Here is an 8,594-nt window from a genome sequence, read left to right as displayed (position 1 = left end):
CCTGCTTTAATTTTCTGGTCCAAACAAACCTGATGGAATATAATAACTGAATAAGCCCATGATGTCCTACTTTAACATAAAGACCTCATTGCTAAGGCTGAGGTTAATCTATGATGCTGAGATTTCTGTGCAAGAAATCATACAAAACAATTTTGTTTTGAAAGTGTACAAGTAACAAGGGCTTCTTCTGCTAGCTGTAGATAATGATATAAAGAGGGGTATATTTTCAGAACTATAAAGGACAAAAGAGTAGCCAAAATTGCCTTGCTATAGTTGCATATATAATAATGAAGGATATGCAGGGGGGGAGGTGAGGAACCAAACAAAAATAAAAACTAAATGTCCTAATAACTTTGAAATAATCTCACAACCTTTTAATTTGTGGGTTAGCAAGACTGTGATTTATGTAAGGTACGCAATCGGGTCAACATTTCAGGATACTAATCTGAGTAATTCAATCAATTATCCTCTTGCCTCTATGTATGCAAGTAAGCTTTCAGTCAATAATGAGTCAGTGGTACAGGGTGACAACTACAGGTTTAGGACTCTACCTGGTAGATCTTGGTCCTTACATCTTTTGGGTTTTATAATTTTGTGGCTGTACACTGCCTTGGCCTTCAAAGCTTGAAACACTCAACCCCTGCAAGTCTTGAACTAATGTGTACGAGGAACGTGGCATAAGTTGCATATTTCACGTAAGTAAGCAGAGAATGGTGAGCACACATTTGATATAGATGAAGCTGTTGTGTCCTTTATGATGCCTAGTTGCCCACCTAGGAAACTGTTAGTGTGTGGAAAATAATTTAGATCACTGATACCTAAAAGCAATGCCACCTCATGCATGTGTCCAAACTGGAACTACTGTCCAGATATGATGGAAGAGAGAGTGTTTTGGCTGCAACTTGTGAACAAGCATATTTGAATGGGGGTTTTTTTTGATGATTCTTTGGAAATTAATTTTCCAGATTCTGTAGAGATGTGCACTGGCACACAGAAAAATTCCCATGAGCAATTATCTCTAGACAATTATATCTTTCTTTAAATCCACTGGTATATTCTCTTGCATGACGTTTTTATCCTTACATGGAAACATGTGGTTGGGGGCATGTGGCTTTTTATTAGAAAGATTAACAATAGTCCACTCTTTTATGTCAATTGTTTTCATTCAATAAAGATTTTTATATTATTTTAATTTCAAGCACAAAAGAGTAGTTAAGGATGGAAAAATCTAGTGTAAATGAAAAAGACCAATATGAAAAGTGTAAGGCTCTATCTTTCTTCTGATACAGCTCTCATTTTTAATACTTCTGTTGTCTTATAATTCTTCATTTTAACTTTGGGTTTTAAGCTTGATCCACTTTTTGTAGCAGAGAAGTTACATTTTACAGAAAATAAACAAAAATTACAGAGAAAACACAGATCTGTTTTACAGACAAAGAAAAAAAAGCAGCAGGAGAAGTGGGAACAAAGGAAGACTAACGCCTTGGCAAAACGTCCCACTGCTTACACATGACTGTCCTTTAGAGATGGGAGTCACACAAAGTAAGTGTTGGTCGTATCACTTACAGCTTTTCTGGAAGCTGCTGAGATACAGCTGGCTAAAAGATGCTTTAAGAGTCTACCTAGTATAAAATACTTTTTCTCTTGTTTTAGAAAATATCATCTGGTACATTTCTGTTCTCTTTAGCTGCACAGATGGGGAAAACTGGATGAATCCTCAGTTAAGTATGAATCTTAGGGTTTCTATTAATTCATAACTTTTTCTTTGTAAAGTGCTATTTCAGTCTAGTCCCTTGCTAATTTACCAGGACAGGAAGGCATTTACCAACATCGAGAAAGTACCCAGACACGTAAAAAAACAACTCCTGTGCTTTTCCTGTCAAAATGGAGAACTAAACCTATCAGTGCTCGCCACTGGACAGAAAATTAAGAAGACAACTGGTCATTACAAAGCCAGAGCTCATGCTGAAAATTCATGTAAGTGTTAATAGTAGCCTTACAGAATATTTTGTGCCAGGCATCTGCATCAAGATGTAGCATGTAACCCTATGGAACCTCTCAGATAGTAGTCTTTTAGTAATTAGTCACTTCATTTCCGGAGTCATTTTGGCTGACAAAATATATTTCTGAAGTAAGCCTTCTTACTTTAAATAATGCTTCATTTTGCCTTTTCTAAAGGATTTTTTTTTTTTGATAAATGGTATGCATTTGCTCTAAGTTGCTAAGAAAGTCCTGAAGTAGGAAATAATAGTCCTTATAGACTTTCACGTCACCTGCAAAGATTTAACATATTAGCTACCGCTTCAAGCTGCTTCTTAACAACTTTTCTCATTTTATGTTGTTCTCCTTTTTTAAATTATGCATGGTTTTTCAGGTAGAAAAAATTAGACCTAAAACAGGGAAGTTGGCAGCTCTGCTGGGAGCAAGTACTTGAGAGGAGTGGTGAATGGACAGGAAGAAGGGAACAGAGAGGTCTTGTTGTGTAAGCTTGGGCCCTCTGGGGCAGGGTTGGCCTTTATGGCAAGGAATAGGAGGCCAAGGAACTTGCTTTTCAAACCAGGTCTGCTAAGCAGGACCCTAATGGGGAATTTGGCAGACATTAAAAGAACTGCCATCCCTTCCTGCACAACCTGTGTAAATCAACCTTGTTTTCCACTCCCTGGAATATGGCAGACCAAATCCTGATCTCAGTGTTGCAAATCAATCTTTCTAGACTTATGCTACAAATAAATTTAGGGATGCAAAGAAAGCTTCATTTAATTTCTCTGTCCAAACTCAAGTTGTAGGCACATTTCTGCACATGAAAACACAATTTTATCAATATATGCTACATTTAGCATAATTCTTATTATGCTGACTTCTCTACTGCAGAGGAGGGATCCAGTCTTGCTTTTTACACTGGAATATAAATTTAATCAGCTGCCTAGGACAGTTTTATCCAAGGATGTTAGACAGTGGTTTTGGTTTTGCTCATGGACAAAATGGCAGACAGGATGAAAACTGATGTATTAAGTAACAGTTGAATTTGAAGGTCTTTATCATAGACTGTTGATCTTTTACATTCTTATGCTCCTGTGACAGTAACTCATTAAGGGGACTGTTCAGAGTAAAAAACGAATACATTTGAGTTAATTCAGTTAATACATGATATTTATCAATAGGAAAGCATTCCTATTGAAAGGAGGAGTGACTTTTGGTATATTATCGGAGCTTCTTCCAGGGATGCATTAAGTAACCTCGCTAACTTCTGTAATGTTCCTCTAAGGACAGAATTAAATGCAAGGGAGTGCTGTGAGTGGGGCTGGGTTGTTTTAATGCAAATGTTACAATGAACTCAAAAAGGAGACAAAGAAAAGGAGATCTGCCATGGCCTTTTAGTAGCAACCGGTAAAGATTATTTTAGTGTATTAGTATGACTTGCTTAGCTCAATCCTGACATTATTTAAATATGCTGGACTTGTACTGAAGTGTGTAATGCATTTGTTTTCTTTTTGGAGGAGAAGCAGCTCTATAGGCTAAAATATAAAAATAATTCTGACTGATAAAAATATTATTCATCTACAGGGAAAAAATCATCAGTAGGAAAAAGCAGCTACAGTGACAGCCCCCAGTTTAAGTTTCACTGCTCTCAGCAGCTTGATCTAACATCATACACCTGTTCATTATAGGAGCACTGGTACAGAGTTAAGCTGGGCGAGGATTTAGTTCACTGCTTTCTATGCTGGCGTTCATATTGTCCCACGTATGTACTCGTTCAGATGTCAGGATGCCTATAAAATCATGCAGTCCTGCAACAGGCATAATGGATGAAATGCAGATTTTTTTTTCTTCTTAAGGTCATCAGTGGAAGGTTGGATGGGACAGGTGAAAGCTGCATTGAGTGGCACATCCTGTCTACAGTGCGGGTAAAGGCACAAAAAGCACCAGGTTTTCCTTCTCCCTCAGTACCAACGGGAGCACTTGGAAGCAGCCACAGAAATGCTCCAGTTGGAAAATTCAAACAGATGGCTGGTGTAGCTCTGATCCTACCCTCAGGGTCATTCTGCAGAGCAACACAGACAACATTTGTAATCTGCATTTCTCACTGTGACAGTATTGGAAATGGAGAGATTGGTTGCTTGAAGGGTTTTACTTTGAATGCGGCTAATTAATCTCCAACATTGGTTCAGGATTTTCTGGTCCAATTAGTTATTGCCACTCTATTCCCTGACACACATGAATTCAAATAGCTGCATCTTGCTAATGTATTTTGGGGGATTTGTGCATACAGATTTGGAGACTAGAGAGGATTTCGGTTATGCTTCAAGAAGGAAGATAGACTGGCATCTTTCCAGAAAATTAACAGTGGTGGATTTATGGGTTTGCTAAATTGTGTTGAAGCCCCAAAAGCTTTGCACAAGTGTCAATATTCAAACAAAAATGGCTTTTGTAAAGTTTTTATTACCTTCAGATAGCTGAAGGCTTCTTTTGAAATTAAATGTATTGAAAACTGCAGTATTTTAAGATGAATTTGCATATGCAGGTTGCTGACTGAAAGTTCCATTTTATAGAAGTGTTCCATAAAATTGTGGTTAAGGGGAGACAAAGAGCACTTCGAGTTTATTACTGATCTTCAATTAACCTGTCAAAGTCAAGAGGCATACCTCTTGACTGTAGCGTAGTCTATTGAAACGGATACAGTAACTAAAACCATCAAGGGTAGGGGGAAAAGAGCAAAGTTTATCTGCCCTGAATAAGATAACCTGCTATAACTGTAAGTTCTGGTGACCATGCTTATTATCTGGTGACTGTACTGTCACCTCATTCACAGAGGTGATGTTTTGAGACCTGCTTGCCAGACATCCAGATTTGACTTGAATAGTGAAGACTACAGGATCACCAGCTATCTGGATTGAAGCGCATCCGGCCTGAAAATGTCCCACTATGCTCAAACTCAAATCAATGCAACACAGCTCGTGTTCAGCAGAATGTTGGGTTCCCAGTTCTTGACAGCAACCCAACTCCCTGAACAATATTTAAAATTTTGGAAGGGATCAGGATTAGTGTTGCACAGGCCTGGTTCTGGACCGAGGTAAGAGATTAGCTTTGAGAATGGTCTACCTTTGAAAGCTAAAATACATTCTTCCCAAAATCAGCATAAATTTGTGTTTCAGTGTATCATGCATGTAAGTTTCATAAAGGGCGTAGTATCCTGTTTGGTGCATAATCAAGCTAGTTTATAAGCACAGAAGTGTGAGTATTTTTAATTATTATGGAAAAAGTTTGTAAATAATTTATTGAAAAATGTTCTTGAGAGTGAGAGAAAAGATACAGATGATTTCTATGACCAGAACAGCCCTTAAATTTACAAATTATTGCTTAGGAAGTTTAAGAACAGGCATTTTAGATGAAGCGAGTAAGAGCTATGTTTTTCCACACATAGCACATAAAACACTCTTGAGCATCTTTTGAAATTATGAACACTAGGGCAAAATGGTAAAGATTACATATCACTGATAGTAATTTTTTACATCATTGTTCATTTTTAATTTACTTCTTAGTTACAAGTGCCCCTAATTACTATAATAAAATCTAGTTTACTTGCTTGTAAACATATCCTGTTAGATACTGAGAATAATTTTGAAATCATTATTACCACTCTGTATGCTGAGCTGCTTACTCACAACAGTTTATCAACTTTCACATAAATCCATGTTTTGAACATTAGAAGTTTCCTGATCTGCAAGATTAGAACCAGATAAAACTAAATAAAATATTTGCAACACTTAGCAAGGAAAGTAATAAAACCCAGCATTTGAATATCAAGAGTTAGTCCACAAAGAATTTCTTAAAGTCAAAGATGGTGATGAAGCGATGTGGTGTCTCTGAAGTAGGAAACGTGAAGGGCAAGAAAAAGAATTCACTCCGAGTCTTCATCCAGTTAGAGTTAAGCTTGGTGATTAGAGCCTCAGTCCAGCAGGTACATACTTAGCTTTGAGTATTCAAGTAATCTCTTTGAGATCAGCTTTCACCTGGTAAAAGTCTTGTCACACACTCTACCAGCCAAATGCAGAAATGTACTTCTACTAGGTATTTCTGCTATCTAGATTTTCAAGCCTACTATAACTTTCAGAGAATTTTAGAATGGAAATCGGTCAGAAATAAAAAATAATTCATTTTTTTAGTAACAAGGAGCCCTCTTCCCAGCTGTTCTAAAGAGAAGAGATCCCATTTATCAACCTTTTACAGAAGGATAAAAGGTTTTTTATTCTGTTTTAATTAGGGGTATTATTTCTCCACAGTTAAGTTATCCATGGCTTTCTCGAACATCATTCAGGTATGACATTCATAAAGCTTAAGCCACCTTAGTTTAAAGGTGGTTTGTTTGTTGTTTTTTTTTCCTTGCCAAACTTATCAGAACCAGTTCAATTATTTGAGACTGAAAATCCAAAAAGCGCAATAAAGCTGCTAGGAATAATTAACCTTAATCTTTTGGAATCTGTGGGCTTTTGAAACTTAATACTCAAACCCAACTTTGAAGAAAATCCAGTAATTCTAATGTTTATGACAGTCCAGTTTGTCTTTAAAACTCCCTCACTTCTTTTAAAGTACTTTAGGAAGTACATCTCTGTAATTCCAAGTGCCAGGTTTCTGCTTTTAAGATTTTAAATCTGTAAGTACAGTGCATATGCAACAGTAACTGAGGATAACCTTTCATTCACTAAAACTAGATCAGTGTTTTCAAGATCTCTTATAATGAATAAACTCCATGTCTGTGGAAAGCTCTGTCTTCCCATGCACTGCGCAGCTGGCTTCTGCACTATTTGCCACAGAAGCTTTTTGATGCCAGACTACACTTGCTTACTTAACGACTACCTAGAGAGGATCTTGGGAAATTACCTGGGGAAAAAGGTTGTATGGTAGCGTCACGTATTTATATTATAAATCGTATCAACCCTCATAAAGACATCTTAAATCTCTAACACTTGGTTTACTGCAGGGCAGAATCATTTGCCTTTCAGAAGCTTTTTTCTGAGCCAGAGCTTCTGCTGCAGCACAAATGGGTCCATCACAGAAGCAAGTAGCTCTCAATTTGGCGTCCACCCAAAACAGAGAGCAAGGCCAAGTAGATACTGAGAAGTAAGGGACTGATTCTACTCCATGTAGCTGTCATACAGTGTGTGCTCTGGAGAGATGTCAAATTTGCCAGAGCAGGGATTGTGGTAAAAATAGGCTCAGATCATCTCCTGCAGAAATAGTGGAAAAAGCCTTGATTCTAAAAGATAAATCTCTATAATATCCTAGTGTTACAGAAGACCTTCAGGGCCACATGTAACCCATATATGTACGGGGGAAGAATACTAACTTGTGCTTGTCTAGCTGGAAGGCCACTTTAATAAAACATTAATTTATACTATTGCTCGTAACTACACTATGTAAATACACGGGTAAATGCAGATTTCCAGTTTACATTATAACCTACTTGACATGCACAGGAATACAATACTCGTACTCTAAAATAAAATCCTTGTAGTAAAAAGACTGTGGCACAATCCTTATTCTGTTTTTGAGAAATCTGGAACATCTAAGTCTAGTAAAAGATGTACTTCATATTTGGGGAAAGAATATAGAGTTTGTTGTCATCTGGTAGATATGCAAAGTATGAAAACTACTGGAAGATCTATACACAGCTGTTTTTTAATTAAAAGAGTATTTTAATTCTTCATGCAAGAAATTAATATTTATTTGATAATAATACATAATTCAGCTGCTCAACTCTCATCTAACATCACTCATGGATAAAGGTGTCTGATTCGGAAATAGTGCCCCACCACTCAAACTCAATTTTCATCACAAAACAGCTCTCTCAGAATTATCAGTCAGCCTTACAGGATTATCATGCACTTCTCATTGTGTTTGCTTTGTAAATTACCTTCCATTTATTTTCCTTTTCAATGATGAGGAATGAAGCAAACTATGCTACTGCCTATTTTTGATCCTGCTCACCAATTACTTTGGTTAGTCCATAAATATTTAGTTAAATTGGGTATTTCTTGTTGGTTCGTTGTAAATATTTTCATGTCATTCAAAGAGCTAAACAGTAGCTAAGAGAGTCCAAATTAGTGTGCAGGTGCATCCCCTCAGTGGTGGAAAAAGAAAAATCTATTTCAATGGGAACACATAATGGTATTTAGTTCCATGCTAAACTTCCCCTTGGAGAAAGAAAAATCTAATTCCAAATTATAGCTGAGAGAACTTGCTTAGCCTTGTCAGATCAAGTATTTAGGAAAAAAATCAATGAAATTATATAAAAACATTAAGGTGCTTATTTTCAACTACTTCTCTTATGAAAGTATGGCTGGAAAAGAGGTTTAAAAAAAAAATTACGCCATTAATGGGTTACCAATACCTTCAATTATGAGCTGAATTAGATTTCTTTCTTTTTTAATAATAAGGTTTACAGCTTATTATACATTTGTAGCTGTGCATAAGTACAAATTCACTTCTATGCATATATCTTAGAATTTCTACAGCGTGCTATGTAGCATGCTTCTGACTTTCTCAGTATCAGGTAGGAGCTCCATGCTAAAGAAACGAATGTTATGCCAAACACC

Source organism: Pygoscelis adeliae, unplaced genomic scaffold, assembly GCF_000699105.1.
Source record: "Pygoscelis adeliae isolate BGI_AS28 unplaced genomic scaffold, ASM69910v1 Scaffold54, whole genome shotgun sequence".
Taxonomy (NCBI): domain Eukaryota; kingdom Metazoa; phylum Chordata; class Aves; order Sphenisciformes; family Spheniscidae; genus Pygoscelis; species Pygoscelis adeliae.
Note: the sequence above shows the minus strand (reverse complement) of the source record.